Source organism: Pipra filicauda, unplaced genomic scaffold (assembly GCF_003945595.2).
Source record: "Pipra filicauda isolate LSUMZ 115617 unplaced genomic scaffold, ASM394559v2 scaffold194_size2289513_pilon, whole genome shotgun sequence".
NCBI lineage: Eukaryota > Metazoa > Chordata > Aves > Passeriformes > Pipridae > Pipra > Pipra filicauda.
In genome coordinates, this window is record NW_024104303.1 from 68,115 (window position 1) to 87,086 (window position 18,972).

The 18,972-nt window shown below is 36.2% G+C and overlaps 1 protein-coding gene across 1 annotated transcript in view; it reads left to right on the forward strand.

Moving 5' to 3' along the window:
• Positions 1–248: 248 nt before the first annotated feature.
• The window catches only part of LINGO2 (leucine rich repeat and Ig domain containing 2), a 303,555-nt gene continuing 284,831 nt past the window's right edge, over positions 249–18,972 (forward strand). Inside the window, exon 1 of the mRNA XM_039380405.1 lies at positions 249–328. The gene's annotated coding sequence lies outside the window, so the exon portion shown is untranslated. The remainder of the gene's footprint in view (positions 329–18,972) is intronic.

The window sequence follows — 18,972 nt, forward strand, 5'->3', positions numbered from 1 at the left end:
TTGCCTGCTCCCCTTGAGAGCCAGTGAGTGCACACTTTTTGTTGGTGTTATTAGGACGTTTCAGTAGCCTCTAACCCTATTCATCTCAGCAGACACACTTATGGCTCTGACAATCTTTTCCATTCCTTTTTGGATAAGAGCTAAATATCATTCTAAAATATCTCAAGGCATTTCACTGAAAACATCACTGTTTCAAAAAGCTCAGTACAACTGACAAGACTAAATATGTTTTCCTCTTTTTGTTTTCTAGTAAGTGAGCAGTGGAGCTGGAAAACTTGGCAGAACTCTTTGTCTTTCCTACTTGTATCTGTGGAAACTGGTTTGCAAGGTAAATGTTCCATTTTAATTGACTATAATTGTATACTATTATAGTTTCAGGTGTCTAAAATGACCTCATGATACCTCTAGGTTTTAAAGAAAATGCCCATGCTAAAGCTTTCATCTACACTTTCAACAGTGAATTGTATTAGAATACTCTTACAACTTAAATGCAATTAGTTCCTTTGGATCCATTAACAAATACATCTCCCTCTCAAGAAGAAAGTAAATGTGTGCCAAGATCTAGGTTACTTGTGAGTTTCTGGGCTATTGCTCCAAAATTGCCGTCAATCTGAGTGAAAGAACAATTAAGATGAACGTGAATGCATTTATTAGGTCAAGATGTAGTCTCTGTATTCTGTTATGTATTGGTGATGTTGTGTTTATTGATGATTTTATTAGAAGGAAGACTGAAGGTGATTCTTGAGACCCTTGGCTATATTTGCAGTCTTGCTGTACAGTTTTTAAAATGAGAGATTCTTATTTTTGCTCTTAAACATAGGTTTTAATAATGATATTGGAAAGGTAATCGTGTTACATATTTGGACAATTTAGTTTTCTAGAGTTTTAAAATACATCAGGGAAACTGGCTTGTTTTGAGAATTAATCACATTACCACGGAAGGCTGCTGATTATATCAAGAGAATTATGTCCCTTAATACCTTCCTCAGCTTTGGCTAAGGGTCTAGGCTCAATATTACTCTTTCCTTTGACCCTTTCCTTGTCCCATCCCTTAATTTTATCTTTGAAGTTACCTTAGTTGTCTGGAGGAAAGAATATTCATCTCTAGTCATTCTGCCATTGAAAATGGCTTTTTTAGTCACGGTGAAAAAAAGAGTTTTCAAAAACTCTCCTCTTATATGTCGTAAAGAATTGAACCACAAGCTATGCAAAAGCTGCTCCAAATGTGTGCTTTTAAATGGAGTGCTGAGCAGAAGAATTACCCCCTCTTGACAGAAGTGCCACTATTAGCTGTATGTTCAAAGTGGAAAATTGGCCCCTTTGAAATATAAAATCAGCATCCTTCCTGGCACCTGAAATGGGGGAGTGAATGTTCTACTCTTCAGCATTTGTTTAACGAGCTGAACTCCAAGGCTGTGCATTTTAATATATTGTATTTCTTAAGCAGGGTGAGGAGAAAAAAAATGAATCAGTTTTTGCTGTGAGTGAAACCATGCTATGAGTGGTGACTGTAAAAAAAAAAAAAAAAAAAAAGTAGCAGCATTTCTTTCAGGGCTCCTTCCGAGGATGGAAGCCGTTTGTAAATACAGAAAAAGGATGGCTGGTGTTAGGAACTGCCTTTAAGGTGAGGGGCTAATAGATCCTTGGGGTAGATTAGAGTGAAACAACACTGAAAGATCAGTGTTTATAGGAGAATATATATATATATATATATATATATATATATATATATATATATATATATATGTCCTGATACCTCCCAAGGGAGGAGGTATTACAACTGAGTGTAAAGGAGGACATTCCCATAATAAAAAGCACTATCCTGCCTACACAGTGTCTGCTTCTTGTCAGCCTTCTCTCTTATCTGTCTCAAAACCCAGCTTGTAACCTCCTTGGTGGGTGCTCACTCCTTCTCTCTTATGTGGATCAGAGGTTTAGTCACCACACACCCAAATCCTCCTCCTTCCCTCTGGCTGAGGGATTCGAACCTGGCCCCAGCAAAGCACCCTGCTGCCTCTGCAAATGGCCCATTGTTTGAGTTGTTAATCAGCCTCTCACAGTTGGTCAGTCTTGCCACCTCTCTTTTATCTACTAGAAGTGGCAGAATACTTCCAGTTGTGAGGAAGAGCCCAATCACAATGATTTTCCATGCAGATGCTTAGGCATTGAACAATCAGACTTGCCAGAAAAGTGTGGGTGGTGTTGCATTTCAAAGTGGTGCTGGTGCAACTCCCCAGGCTTCAGGTTGTGTTACATGGGTCTCTTCTGTTTGAGTTTGCAAATCCAACAGAAGTGGGGAATCAGAAGTCTGATGGCTAAAGCCACAATTTTACAAGAACTTAATCACAATTTTCATGATTATGTTGCATTGTGTTTAATGAAAAGTTAGGCATGTACTTAAACACTTGCAGAATTGGAATATATTTGGCTCAATGGCAGCTAAAGAAGTGAGATTGAAAATGATGAGTAAAATTTCCAAAGTGTCTATGTGTGACATAGCAGCAGGCATGAGCTGGTCTTTCTGTGTCATGTGAGATAATTTGGTATCTTAAGCAAGATAGAAATGACAAAAATTAATGTAATGTTTTAAAATACCATTGACAAAGAATATTTAATTTTATTCCAAAATACTCTTATGATGATTTTTTATCCACAATAACCACCTCTGACCTAGTGAACTTCCTTTGGCTGTATATGTAATTAAATCTGAAGATGCTAGTGATTCTAATCAGTTATGTGCAATTTTTGACATTGACATTTCAATAGCAAAACACCATTATTGAGTTTGGAGTTAGCAATAGGTTACTGCCAGTGAGAATAGATTAATCTGTCTTCATGAGGATAATGTTGTATGGGGTAATGAGATGTTTTTAATCAGCCAAAAGGGTGGGTTTAGAGTTGTAATTTGAACATTCTATTTTTAAAAACTTTGGAGAATTATTGTGAAGTAAATTGTCTTTTATTCTGTCTTTTGTTTTCCTCCTTCTGAAAAGATCCATTTCTGCCTATTTAACTTGTTTTCCTAGTGTTAACCAACACTGCTGTAAGAACTGATTTTTACCCTCAGTTTCAGCCTGCCAGGGTGTCAGGTAATTTTTGTATTACCAGATATAGCCAAACATTGTATGAGTGCAATGCTTGTCTAGAAATAATTAACTATTATTCTAAAGTGTTCTATATTCATTTATATTTCTGATGCTTAAGGATCTCTATTTCTTGAGTAACTTCCCTGAATGTGATATATTGAATTTGTATATTGAGGAAAAAATGCATCTCTTTAACAGTCCTAGAGGAGAAAACAAAAATAAAATTTCTAGATGATTGTAATTTTTTTCTGCTCTTTATTCTATGAATCTAGATTTTTAAAAGTACTCATCCAGGGGTGTGGTAGTCTAAGTAGTTAAGGTTTCTCATATCTCTGAGCATACCAGGTCTGCTTGCCTAAAAATAAGTCAAGGCTATCACAACTACTATGCTTTTGAGACAAGAAGCTACTGTTCTCCATTCTGAAACGGAAAATTTGAATAATTGTGTTGAAATGACTATAAGTACATACAATATGATATGTAAATAAAAAGAGTAAATCCCCTCAGGTTTAAAGCATCTAAATTTTAATCCACATGGTTTAATAATCTCTGACAATTCAATCTAGTACCTTCAAAAGTAACAGGTGACTTCAATCAGATCATACAGCCTTAAGGGATCTGATTTTCACTAAATTCTGACCATTCCTTTTATGAAATTCAGGTTTTTTCTAAATTCAAAATGCATACCCATAAAGTCACTTAGAGAGATCTTTGCTTACACTGGATCTGCAAGACTTGCTGATTCTTGAAACTGCCAGAATAAATTAAAAGAATCCATTTCATCCTTTCGGGGTGTTATCTTGAGCCGTTATGTATGCAGTCCTCTGCATATATTTCTCTGAGTTGTAATTGGAGTTATATTCTAATTGCAATAGGACTTTAAGTAAGTGTTAGGATTTATTTGGGAGTCCTTAAGTTTGCTGAATATGAGTGTTGATTTTCCAGATGAAATTCAGAAATAAGTTCTGGAGTATGGACTTGAGGGATATACACTCCAATAGAATCAAAAAATGTTTAAAACTGATGTAAGCAAATAAGACCTTTCTCTGGAGAGATGTGCAGTTCATTCAGTGAAGACGCTCCAGTTTCTTCCCTGATCTCTCCAAACATTAAATCGTGTCTACATTTACAGGGGCCTAGAATTGTTGTTTGGAAAATAGAAACTTAATCTCAGTGTTCTTTGTTTTAGAAAAGTAAGAATGTCAAGCAGAGCCGAACAAAAATCTTAGAGAAACAGTCTGCTGGAAAAAGGAAAGCTACAATTCACAAATAAAATGACATTTTCTTTATGGGTGGAAATGTTGCAAGACTTTGTCATACAACTACTCTGAAGCCACTTCCTATGTTTTGCAGAAGATAAAGAAGCCATAAGAAAAGCTAGATCTGTTGTTTCCTTTCAGTATCAATGCTTCCATTTTCTGTCTTAAGCAATACACCATTTTAAATTGTATATCTTCCTTGAAACAATGAATTCAGTCCTTCTTGACTTTCCTTCATGCCTCACTCACAGTTCTCCTGTGCAGCTTTAAATCTTTCCAGTTTGCATTTTCATCATTGCAGCCCAATCTTTGGTATGGAATTTTAAAATGAGAGCTCATCATAGTAAAGTACTGTGCTGCATTTCATTAATCAGAAAGTATATGAGCAGGAAAAAAAGTAATAACTTTGTATACTATTACTGTCAATACAAGGGTGACACTTGAGCTACCACAATAATAAGAGGTAAAAGGAGACTTCAGCAAGATAATATATGTATCTGTTTAAAACTGAACTAAGTGGGTTGGTTTATCTTGGTGTTGAAAGAAGAATTTTCATACCTAAAACTGGTTTTCTGTTTCTGACTGGCAAATACCAAACCAAACCAGATCAAATTATAAATGATGATCTGTAAGGTACCTTCCACCCCAGCCTGTTCTATGATTCTATGATAAAAAATATGTTATATAACAGCAACCTGCTGATATACAGATTTTTAATAACTATATAGCTGATCTTATTTTTACACTTTGAATTCTTCTACATTTATTTTTAATGTAGCTGTGATTTCTGATGTACCAGTAGAAATTGTATAGAAGATTTCAACATTGTCTCTTTCTTGAAAAACAAGTTTCAGAGCTTTATTTCATCCTTGTTTACTGCATCAGTATGAAATAAATCATCCCTAGACTAGAAGATCATTCCCAGACTCACTGTATATTTAAGTCTAATCATGAAGGCCACTGCCTTCTGCCTCATTTTATTCATGTGCACAGGACTTTTTGCCAGCCAGGGGATGTTTAAGCAGGTGAGACCTCAGACCTCAGGAAAGTCCAAGTTGAAAAGCTGCAATCAAGCGATAGATGTTGAGGAGCTCTGCCGGCTCCCTGTTGAGCCTCGCCTCAAATCTATTAAAAAGCCTTTGAGTGTGCAAGGAAGAACAGGTCACTCAGTCATGTGAATGAGAATAACTATAGGTCAATAGAGCTTTAAAATAATACAATTTGACATATATCGAGAAAGCGCTCAAGGGGAGAGGCCATGTAGCACAGTGTGTGTGCTGTCCTGGAACATGGAAAAGGAGTTAAGGGTACTCCAAAGGTAGAAAAAGGTATTTCTTGCAAATAGTTCTTTGAAAGCGGTTTCTGTCACTGTAAATATTACTAGAAATATCACAAGAGAGGAAATTCAACTGTCATCACATTCTTAAACACTTAAAAGCATGAAGGATGAGGAGTGGATGTAGAATAATAACAAATATATCACCTCAGTAAAATATGAATATTTTTATGATAAATCGGGGGTAGGGAAGCATCATGTTCCTTTTTTTATATATAAATAGCAGGGTAAAAAAAAAAAAGAGTATCTTCAAATTTCCCAGAGGGTCATCAAGGTGTTGTGAAGATTACTCTTTCATTTGTTAATTTGCTTAGGTAGAGCCCCTGTGGTGACTCTGATGTTCTGTCTCTGAAACATACTGATATTTCTTTGAAGGCCATTATTTGAACTCACTGTAGTCAGTATGCAGAATAAGTCTGTGCAAAATTCATCTTTCTCACACATAAAGCTGTTTCTGCCCCTGCAAATGGGAGCATAGATTTGAAATGTTTCTGGAATCATTTCTCTATGAAATTTAGCATTCTAAGGGGGAAAAATATTTGGAAACAATTGCACGAAATCAAAGCAGTAATAATTGAATGATTTAAAGTAGCTGCTATTCACAAGAAAAGAAGAACTCTCTCATACCATTTATTCAAATGTATGCACTCTAAAAATAATCATATATATTGAGAAGAAAGCAGCCACCATTTCAGTTTCTCTGTGTCTTGTTAGACAAGATCAGTGCCTCAGTCAGACACATTGGCCATTCAGATGATGGAGTGATGGAGAAAAGGGAGTGAATGGAGGACTGAAATGTTTTAGTTTTAGTTTGGACATTGGGGGGGTTTGGAATGGGATGATCTTTATGACCTGTCCAACCAAAGTCTTTCTGTGATTCTGTAATTACAAGAGCAGTGATGCTTTTCCAAATCGAAGATCCGGCATTATGGGCCAAAGTAGGCTATTTCTGCAGTATTCATGTATATATAAAAATAGGCCATTTCTAATACCTCTGATTTTCATTAAGGTCAAATCTATATCATTTGGCAAGAAAATTAAAGGTCATATGCTAAGCTAATGTAAATCCTGTTATCGCTGAAATATTAATAATTTACAAGAAGTTATAATAATCCTTAGACCTGTTTTCAAAATTCTGCCCACTCTATATCGGAGCTTATGGAAGAAACATTTTGAAATTTTTTTGGTGAAAACATTTATGGAAGTTGCTGCATTTTTTTCATTTGAACATTTTCCAAGCAAAGATGTTTATGATTTTTTTTCATATAACATATTCTTTAGTTTTGTTTTGCCTAAAAAAAATACCAGATATTGAAATTCTGGAGAAGCTTGTTACGTGCAGTAACAGCCTTCACGTGGTATTCAGGAACCAAAAATACATCTGTTTTAATTTCAGTTATGAAATATTAGGATCACCTACACTATACTAGCAAATCATTTATTATTTAGCAAATGTTATGAAGAGAGAGGAAAAAAAGTGACAGCTATGTTGTTCATACTTTAAAAAATGGATATTTACAGGATCCACAGAAAGCTAACAGCTACTTAAATGTTACAAAAAGTAAAAAAATAAAACAAAACCAAAATCAAACTTAAATCAAATGCACCAAACTCATTCATTTTCATGCAAAAAACCGAGTGTGCTTACAATTGGAAATACGGAAGAAGGCTGAGGACTCACAGTTTGAAAGTATGTAAGCATCTTATGTCTGTATATTTATTTACAACTCACAGAATAGTTTTCAAACATTTGGTACTATATTTTCATTAATTATGGTGTTTGCAGTAAATATTTTCTTCAGAATAATAAGTTAAGTCAGGTGACTTGATCTTGTCGTCACTAGATTGCTTGGGTTGTACTAACATCATTGCAAATACCTGAGCCAATAAAGTTACCAGTATGGTCAGCTAGTTATAAAACCATGCTTATCTTATGTACTGCCTAATTGTTGTTTTCATGCTTTTCCAAACAAATAAATGGAGTAAATATAGGACTTTTTTTACTTCCTTTTCCCCCTTTTGTTTGAAAACCACTCTTTTTTTAAAGAGCATTTATTATTAGTGATGGGCTTTTCTCATTTCTTCTCAAAATGTGACAGTTGATCACATCCATATTTATCTGCCTAGCTACTTTGTGTTATTTACAGTGTCCCACTTTCCCACTTTTTCATGGGCCACACTGTAACATCAGGTAACTCTTCATACTTAGAAAATTTTACACTTGTGAAGCACTACTGCTTGTTACAAAAACAGAACTGTGGCACTTGCAGCTTTATTAAGAATTTTTCAAGGAACCTGTGGTGTCTGAAACAACAGACGCCAATAATATAAACTTTTCTTCTAATATAAACCTTTCTTCTTTCAAATTAAGGCCATTAGCCCCGGTCCTATGTGAAAAATATGCCTTTGTGAAAAATTATGCTTGTTTGCAATGCAGTGTTTACGTGATGCAAAACAGAAAAAAAAGAAGTCAAATAAATAAAACCTCAGAAGGCAGTGAGATCATACCTTTTAAGCTTGAATATCTCTGGGGAAAAAATACTTTTAGCACAGCTGTGTGCAGGAGCTAAAGAAACTGCATAGCATCCCAAAAAGCAAAAATCATGTCAGTGAGGGTGAAAGTGATCAGAATTTTGAAAGTGGAGGTAATGGACAGAAGACAGGATATAGAGGAAATGTGGAATTAAGTTGTAGTATGAAAGTGCTGGGGGTTCAAGTGAGAGTCAATTTTGGCAAAACTGACGAAGATGACAGATAGATAAACCTGAAGAGTAAATCTCTCAGAGGAAAAAAATTACTTTTGAATTTTGAGTGGAAACTATTCTGATTAATGCAACTCATTCATTTGCATTAAAATTCTGATCCTAACTACTCAAAATTCCTTCACGTTTTTTGAACTGTATAGCTATGAAGACTACTCCATAGTGGGATGTGAGGAGCTTACACATTTTAAGCTGTAAATTATGTAATGTGAGAATATTCCAGCTTCATTTAATCATATTATAGAGCTTCTTAGCTCTACTGAGTGTGTTAATTACAGGAATTCATTTTACCAAAGTGGTATACAATGTGCAGAAACAGAATAAAATAAAACACTTACTGCTGCTGTTGTTAGCAAAATGTGTCTTTTGTGAGTAGCAGCAGGTAGATGGATAGCAGAACTGCATCCTGTGGAGAAAGACACATTTTCTGGGTCACTAAATAGTCAGCTTGCTCAGTTTAAGTATAATAGTAATTGAAGGGTAGAAGATTTACGGTGGATTGGGGATTCTAGTTCACTAAATAAAACAGTTTTTGGTAGTCAGAAAAGATTTTTTTATTCCTTTATGGACTGACCAGGTCCTGGGATGTTTCCCTGCTGTTTGAATTCCATTTTTTGCCTAAAGTTCATTTATTCCGCAGGGAGCAGACAATCTCAGATAGCAGCCCATACGTCTATCAGGTAGAGGGATGCTGTAAGGGCTGTCATCTTCCGTCTTTCATTTTTTTCCCTTCAGTTACATAAATAACCAGAATTTCAACCCTGTCGCTCCAGGATTCTGTGGACCCATGAACACAGCTGAGAGTGAGTAAGGGCAGCATTGGGTACTACAGGCTCTGAGGCATTTGTTTTTTCCATCTTCAGCCAAGAATGGGTCAGCTTAATTTCAAAGAAGTTGTGAGTAAAGCTGAAGTCCTCTGAAGGACTCTCTCACAGGTCTGTGTCTGCCCCGCTGGGATCCAGCTGCAGGGATGGCATTGCCTTTGCACTTGTGCTCCTGTCCAGCTTAACTCAAAGCTAGACATGGAAGGATTTTTCCTTTTCAGTCAGACCAGAGGTTTGTTTTCAAAATGCTGTCTTATTCTGGAGGCTGCTGCATAAAGGAAAAGGCTAGATACTTCAAAGGAAAACCCAGATAGACAGTTATCCTGGCATTACTATATATTCTTTCTTTACTACAATGCCTAGTGTTCTCATTCAATTACAGTACCACGCTTACCTTACACAATCTTGTAATTATATATTTCAAGTTAAAATGCCAGGATTTTTATCTCTGCTCTGAAATTTTCACTGTGATTTAAAAACAACACTTTTAATATACACAAAAAGAAAAAAAATTACTGGAATCGGATGGAAAATTATTTCTCAAATAAGTATTTAGCAGAGCAATGAACTTTGAATTAATACCTGATGGAAAGTAGTATTTAGATAATTTTTCCTTTGAAGACAGTCTTACTGAGGTCTTTAAAAGTAAGCACATTGTACTTTTGAATATATTTTATGTTTTTAAATAAGTTATCCTGCTTTTTGAGACAATTCTCAGATCTCAAGTGTATGAAATAGTGTTAAAGCATACAGAAATAGTGTTAAAAAAACCCGAAAACAAACAACCAAAACCAAACCAAAACCCATAAAATTACCTGGGTAGTTTTGTTTACTAATCTTCATCTGGTTACATGATTACATTCCAGGAATATAAGCTGTATTTTCAGTTGAAATCGAGACTCTGAGAGGGGAAGGCTTTACGCTGTTGTAGCCATAATTTAAAGGACATGAAGGACTAGGCAAGTGTAGGGCTTTTATGAGTCTTCTGGCTGTGTCCTATGCGGTGGTGGGAAACACGACTGTAAGGATATCATGTCTTTTGGAGTTTTAATCCTTATAGTCCTGAATAAACTATGATTGTTGCATATATTAAAAGTGAAACAAATTAAATTTATTATGTTCTTAAATGACAGCCCTCAGGGGAAAAAAAAGAATTATTATACTTATTTGTATATTTTCCAGCTACTCTTCCCCTTTCTCCACCCTTGTCACACATTTTTAAAGAGTATTTATTGCAATAGCATCTTCTGGCATTTATTTATTTAACTGATAAACAAAAGAATTTAAAAGATCTTTCAAAAATTCAAGAAAATTTGAAACTATTTTGAGGTAAGCCTCAAAGTAAGTATCACTGACATTTCTGGAGAGTCTGTGTTGAACTGCAGAAGACAGATATGCACAGTTCTGGAAGTTGTACAAAGGACAACCTGTTCTCTTTGCAGTGATTTTGCTTCCCATCTTCTCCCAGGTAACAGTAGAAGGTGTTTCTTCTTTGGTCTTCATCCCTCGTTAGTGCACAATTCTGTTTAAATCTTCAGGAACAGTTCTTGGGCGTTTTGCTGCTCTGCATCTGACTAGCCGTGTTATAGAGTGCCAGTATATTATAAGCATGAAAAGTTTGAACCCAATATAAAGCACAAAATAAAAATCTTTGTTGGTGCCAAATGGCAAAGGTTTAGTCTTTTGTTAGATCTTCTCAAAAACCCGTCACTCACACTTATCATCTAGGTTTTCTTGTGATTGTTAGTGGCAGAGAAATCAACGCTGCTCCAAATTTCATTCATATCATGGCAATGCCTCGTCTTAAGCAGATTCTGCATTGACCTTCACCTTAAAAATAATAGAGAAATGTGGCTTTGTACCTTTTGCCCATATATGGACACTTCTTTCTTTCAGTTCAATAGCAATGTTGGTAGATGGTAAAGCAAACTGTGGAATCACAAACTACTTTTTCCTGTGTTTCGTTCTCTTTTGATACACAGGTAGGACAGATTTAGTTAACAAGACAACTTGAACTGTAGTTGCCGTGACTTTTTTACTTGCTGTTTCAGTTTGCAACCTAATTTGACTGTCTTCCAATCTATGTAAGGGCATAGGGAAAGGATACAGTTTCGGGTGTTTGTACATTCATTGTTTCATAAACTAGAATCATTAATGTTCCTGGAGTTCAAAATAGAATCATAAATCATGCCTTTAGGAAGTGAAATATTATGCTTCTAATAATGTTCATTTGAAGATTAATTTGCAAATCAGGAGCCAATGCATATATTTTAGAGGTCAAAGACAGACAACCAAATCTGAAGGCGTTGTGCAAATATTTGCATATGTGTCAAGCCATAGTCAGAAAATCCAATTTACCACTGGAAAAATAAAAAAACCTCAGACTTTTTCATTTTTTTGAGGATTTTTTTTTAATGTCTCTTTTACTGCTTCAGTAATACCATAACACAATTGCCAGACCTGTAGTTTGGGTCTTGTTACCACTGTAGATTATGTGATGCCTTTCTTTATGTTAGGAAAGTGTCACAAAATACTGAACTTCAAACAGGACTGATTATGTAGATAGACCTTGAACCTAGTTATTTTTTACTCTTTTTTTTTCTTTTTTTCCTAAGTGCTTTGTGGACAGATAGAGCATGAGTAAAGGCAGGGATTGATGAAGAGCTTTAAATTACTGATTTTGGAAAGAAGTTCCCTAACAACAAGCATTCTTTCTTTTCTGATTAGTATTAACTAAATTAATTACGCAGTAACTCCCCTCTGATAAAACCATCTTGGAGGTGTCGCCATTAATTTCTTTATGGTGGCACAAAAATGAAATAAGGTCAGCAATAAAACTGTCCAAATGAAATCATTTAAATTTTTCTGACAATGTCAGAGAAGAATTGTCCAACAAGTACTTGGTTTAAAGCAAACTAAAAAGAACATGATGGAAAAATTATTCTCTAAAAAAATACTTCTATTTAATTTTGAACATTTTTTCTTCTAAAAATAAAACTGCAAGAGCCTGTAAACACAAATCAAAATACGTAGTTGAAAAGAACCTCAAGTTACAATTCTTTCACATTATTTAATTTTTACCTTACCAAAGCACCTGGCGAAATCAAAAATGAGTTCATAAAATATCTGTTTCCCTGAATTTTTTTTTTAAACTACAAGTAGGGTCAAAAATTCCCAAGTACTGTTCCCTTGTATGAGAAAATTTTTGTGACAGTCAGATGAAATCAGCTTTGTTTGTTTGTTTTTTCTGGTTAATTAACATGTATCAGTTAGCCTAGATAAAAATACATCTTACCTCCACTCAGGATCTTGGAAAAGTAAAATTATTATGTTACTTTTCTCAGGTTTTCTTCATTAATATGTATTAAACCCAGTAAGAAATAAAAAGAATAATTATGCTACTTCTAAATTTAAGTATACATGAAATTCTACCTACTATTTTTAAAAAGCAAGTAGTTGCTATAGATTGATCAGATATACTGGGCTTCCATAATGAAGACTGCATCTGTTTCTCTTGATTAAAAGATATTTGAGGGAAAGTGGGAGACTTCAATACATAGTCGATAGAAATAAATAAGCACTTTTTTCTCAGAAGAATTGGGACAACCAAACAAATATTCTGGAAGAAAGTTGAGAGCTCCAAGAGCAATATTTTCACAGAATGGGAAATTTATGGAATGATTATCCCTGGAATTTGTGAAGGACAATTTATATATGGGTTGAGGAACGTATCAGGAAAGTGAAATGGAGCAGAAGTTTTTTGATGTCATCGAAATGATGCAACACCTGACCTGGAAAACCCATCAATCTCTGCTTGCTAAAAGTGTTTGTAGGGAATAATAGCAAGTACTCACTTCTGAGCTTTTCCTACTGCTTCCCAACAGAGACATAATGTCTCAATATTCACTTGGTTTTACCAGAGAGTGAAACTACCATTACAGTGCTAGGAAGCATTTTAGTTCAAGTTTTTCTCTTTTTTTTTTTTTTTGAGAAATGCTCATAGTAATTATCTTCTGTAAGTTAAAGGTCCAACTATATTTCAGAAATAAATTTTGAAAAGAGTCATATTCATGAAAAAAGTGGTATTGATAGGTCGATAAGATATACAGGTTAGAAATAAAAAAAAATAGGTTTGGATTATAAAAGTATTGTTTAAATACTTTATTTTTGATAATTTCATAGTTTAAATGAAATTATTGTTTGCATATATGTTTGCTGTGCAGGAAATTACTTCTTTAACTCCACCAAAATATTTTCAAGGTTTTACTTACAGATGCAGTAAAACTTTAAAAATAAGAATGAATTAATAACTTGCACTTTAATGTCAGTGCTGAAATAAGAATATGAAGTAATTTTACATCAATTTCTTTTATTCACCTTTCCTTTAATTTAGTCAAAATTAAGCCAAATAATACTCTGAAGTGTTACTTTTAGATAAGCCCATACTTCTAGGGGCAGATGGGAAATCAATCAATACAGAAATAAATGTTGTCATCTTTTGGGGTAATTTTTTCGTTCGTCATTGCTTCAACGACCAGTGTACGTTCTCTCAGGCAGGGAGAACTGACTGTGTGGCTTGGAGATACCTACATTTTTAGCTGTTGTAGCAGCCTTATTGGATCCAGAGTACCTCTGTTCAAAAACTGAGCAACTCAAAAAGCAGGAGCACCATAGCAGAGCCAGGGCAGAGGTGTAGAAGGGTGTTATGGCCTGGGGATCTCACGTCTGTGCATGCGAGCACAAGTGACTGCTTTGCAGCACTGCTGTGCAATTCCAGTAACGCTGTATGGCAGCCAAGGTGGCTGCTTCCCTAAGGGGGTCAGAGGAGGGAGGATTTCAGCCATTTCTTGTCACTTTGCAAAGCATCATTTTAGACTGTCTTGTTAATAAATGAAGTGTAGCTTAGGGCAGAAAGACTTACCCTTCAGATATAATTTCAATCTGAAAACATTGGGGATTCCCATATCTTTTTTTACTTGTGTATTTGAGTTTGGAATGTGATTATCTGTATTTAGTGATGTTTGGCCATGAAATAATTCTGCTTGTTAGTAAGAGGTTAGTAGAACTGACTTTTACATTAAGGATTTTTTTCGTTTCCTTTCTAACAAGAAGAAATTTTCTAGATCGTTATGGTTAAGATAGAAAGACTTTTTTTTTTTTTTAATGAGATAAAATGCAACAAGTTTTCTGAGATTATGTATCAGGCTGCTGAAAAAAGCACTCACAACTGCCAAGTCCTAATCCAACTCTTTATTTATATAGCTGAACAACATAATTGTCTTGTGGAAAGATACATTCTCCACAGAAAGCTGAATCAGAGAATGGCTTGGGTTGGAAGCAATTCAGCTTCAAAGATCATCTAGTCCAACCCACCTGCAATGGTCAGGGACATCTCTCACCAGATCAGGTAGCTCAAAGTCCTATCCAACATGAAGAGATCCAGGGGTGGAGTATTCAGGGTAATCTGTGCCACTGTTTTGCCATCCTCATTGTAAAAAATGTTCTCCTTATGTTCAATCTACCCCCTTTCAGTTCAAAACTCTTGCTCCTTGTCCTGTCTCCAAAGACCATAGAAAAAATTTCTGTTTTTTGTACAAGCTCACTTTTAAGTACTGTAAGGCTGCAGTGAGGTCTCCTGGAGCACTCTCTTCTCCAGTCTGAACAAACTTAGTTCTCTCAGTCTTACTTCATAGGGAAGATGTTCCAGCTCTCAGATCATTCACCGACCATGGAGTATCATTTACATGGTCCTCTTCTGGATCTTCACTAACAGATTCAAGTATTTCTGTGCTGAGGACCCCAGAGCTGGATGCAGTGCTCCAGGTGGAGTCTCACAAAAGCAGAGTAGAGGGGGAGAATCACTTTCCTCACCCTGGCCAGTCATTCTATAACTGGAAGCCACTGGATGGATTAGTCAGGGCATGATTTGGCCTGTGAAGTCATGTTGACTGTGTCATCTCTGTGTTTCATATGCTTGAACATAACTTCCAGAAGAATCTGCACCTTACAAACCACTGAGGTGAGACTGACTTGTTGGTAGTTCCCATGGTCCTTCATATTACCCTCCTATTAATTACTTATTATTATGTCAGAACTGCTTTTATTTTTAGTTTCTTTATGAGAGAATTGGTTTTTTTCATTCTTTATTCAGAAATGTAAAGGTGATTTGCATAATGAGGGAATAGAAAATAGTGTAACATGTCTTAACTTATTCTGGAATTACTTTGGTCTAAGCTAATAGCTTGTTTTTCATGATTTTGTGCACCTAGACCCAAGAAAAGCTAAGGAAAACCCATGACTGAGGTCAGAATTTTCAGATAAGAAACTGCAGTTACAAAATACATATCCAGTAAACTTCTATAAAGCAATAGCAGTTGCAAACATACGAGGTGCTGATGATTTATGACACTATCTCATTGAAGGTAACCGTATGGCTTCTTATGAAGCTGCTTCATGGACCTTGATTTTCTGCTCATGTTCTTCAGTTGCAGAATAAAACACTTTCAGGTATTAGCTTCCCTATAATAAAGCCATTCCATAATGTAGTGTGTCTTCACATGTGGAGACATAGCTGCCCCAAGCTACCAATGTCGTATACTATAACACTTGCTTTAGGGTCAATGAGTATTTACTTGGAAAATGTATTCTATAGGGACAGAACATTAATTGCTGATAGCTACTCTGTCATCTTGAAAAGACAGTGATTTTAGGATTACCAGTTACTGCTTTATTAACAAACTGTTGCAAGACCTCTAATTAAAGGAAGACTCACATCTGCTTTTGTGTACAGCAATAATCATTAATAATGGCAAAAATATTGCTACCTTACAAGCATTGCTAGCTTTTCTGCTAGTTTTTTAAGAGTAAATTTCTAGAATTACTTTCTACTGTAGTACTCTTTGCTTCTCTTAATGTAAATTGTAGGAGATGTGAGTCGGGACATATTCTTTTTGATCATCTTTATTCTCTTTCATAATTTCTTGCAAATGAACACAGGATGAATACTCCTACCTTTAAAAAGGAAAAAAAAAAAGATGAAATGTGTTTATGTGCATTTTGCAACGGAGGTCTTACTAATGTTTTATGAGACTAACTGAAGCAATTGTAAATTGAATCAGGAAAATTTGGTTTTTCTTCTGTGATTTTTCTGGGGTCAAAACACAACACCTAAACTTTTTTGAAGACCTTTAACACTTGAAGACCTGATTTTTAACACTGTTTTTTTTTGGGAATAGGTCCTATGTCCGTGTCTTCCATTGTGCAAGAAGGACCTGAGGATGCTTGGCATCCTGCCATGAATTTGTTGCTAAGGGCTTTGCACTTGGTCTGTTGATAGTAAAATTTTGAAATAGTCATGAAATATTGTTTCAAGTATTGTACCAGCCTTTGTGTCTGAGCTGATCCAAACTTCAGTTTCATTAATGCAAGACGTGTATATTTGCTAAAGACTATGCATGGTAGTTCCTATCAGAAGACTTTTAAGGGGAAAAAAGTTCAATACAATCTGCAGAAGAGAATTTCTCTTCCTACTCCAAAACACTATCACATACAGTCAATATTTGACATGTCAAAGAAATAACTTCTGTAAGACATTTTCTTCCATCCCCAACTCCCTCCCAAGGTTAATTCACCAAAATCATGATGTGCAAATCAAACTCAAAAATTATAATGATGCAGTAGGTATAGAACATATAAATGTTAAAATTAAAAGCATTTAAGGTAAAAATAAAATAAAACATAATGTGTAAAATGATATAATTTATTTCTTAGGAAGCCCCTTTCCCCTGAACCAGATGTCAAGACATTTGAGAAAATAGACACTATCTGTATTGAATGGATATTTTCTTGTGAAAACATTTGGTTATGAAATGTCTTGCTGGCTGGTGGTTGTACAGATTCATGACACTGTATTGGACATAGATCCTGTAAAACACACATGCCCTTGTTTAATAAGAGGTTCAGAAATACAAAGAGCAATCATAAAATCAAAAATTTTGTGGGTTTTTTTTTTTTTCTTCCATGTTACTGTTCTTACTGTTAGAAGTTGTCATGGTTTGAGATAGTCCCAAAATCCAATTCCCTAGCTCCATCCCCCCCTCCCACATCTCAACCTAATGTGAGATGGGTTTTTCCAGACAAAACACACCAGACTCCAAAGTGGGGGAAAGGGAAATATATTACAATGACTGTACAAATAAATACCATATCACATTATACACGTGATCACAAACTATCTCTACCATGACATATGTATTTACAATGGATCAGATCTCTTCTCCCCTCCAAATAAAAGTCCAGGAGGGAAAGAAGGACAGATCCCTTCCAGTCTCTGAACAGCAGCATCTTCTAAGGCAGCAGGTTTCTTCTCATCTCATGCAGCAGCTGATAGCTGGCTTTCTGCCAGCTCTCACGAGGGAGGTATCCAAGCCTCTCTCTCGGCCCCATCGCCTCACAACCGAGGGGTCTTCCGTGGGCTTCGTAACCCCAGACAAGGTCGTTTCACCACGTCATATCACGAAGACACAGGGGGTCTTCGTGACGGTCTGGTATCTCTTGCAGGGCCTCTGTGCCCTGTCTCTCAGGCTGCCACCGTGGCAGCAGTGCGAGGGGGGAGAGCCAAGGTCAACTCCCCCCGCATTCCATCTGGCCGTCCCGGTCCAGCTCCAGGACGCTCTGAGCTTCTCAGCTCCTCTCTCTCCGGTGCTGCATGTCCAAAACTGCTCTCCAAAATAGGAGTCCATGTCCCTCTTCTCCAAGAGGGGTCTCAAGGGAGTTTTGGGGGAGTGTGGTACAGTCTTACCCCAAACTCTGTCTCTCTGCTGCTGGCTCTCTTTTTTCTCGGCTCTCCTTCCAGGAGTCCTTTCTCTGGTGCTGCATGTTGCTTCTGCTACTCCTCCAGTTCAGGTCCTTATCTCTGGCTCTCTGCCACCGTTTCTCTGGTCAGTGTCGGCTGCTGCTCTGTGCCCATGGAGAAAACATCTCCCGGCATAACTACAGGCACCTAGCCCAGCTTTATGCTGTTCCAGGTCCCTGCAGCCCCCCAGCCAGGGGCTGGGAGGGGGCCAGAGGGCCCAAGGGGCTCAGAGCCCCTACCTCGTGGCTCTACAACATGGCCACCTCTCCTCCATCCCCAAACTACAACTCATCTTTTCCGGTCTGGTTGTGGTATGTTTACATTTCTGCAGGAGCGCCCATTGGGCAGAACTTCAAAACTTCCAGGGGTTTCCACCCCTTGGGGTCTACCACTTCTCTTAACCTCTGGGGAAAACAAGGTTCAAACCACTACAGAAGTTCTTGGCAATTGTTGGCAAATTATATATGTGAAAAGTGAACACAAATAATCTACTTAGTTCTAATTGTTGTAAACAGCTGCTAGTGGACAGTGTTTTTTTGTAGAAGCAGCATTGAAATTATATAAAAAAAAAATAAGTAAAATTAACCAGGATTATATTCAAAAGTTTTTAATTCCCTTATTTGTAAATTAGTCTCTTGAGGTTAAATCTGGCAAAGTAAAATCAATTACAAGCTTCAGCCTAAAGAATTTTTTATAGAATATTTTTATTTAATAAAATACCAATTTCCCACAAGGCAGTAAAACTCATTGATATTTAGATATAAGTGACATAAAATTGGCTCTCTGGCTCTTCTGTTTAGATATCTTTAATAGGACTTTGCACACTAGAAATAAATTTTGGTATTAAACAA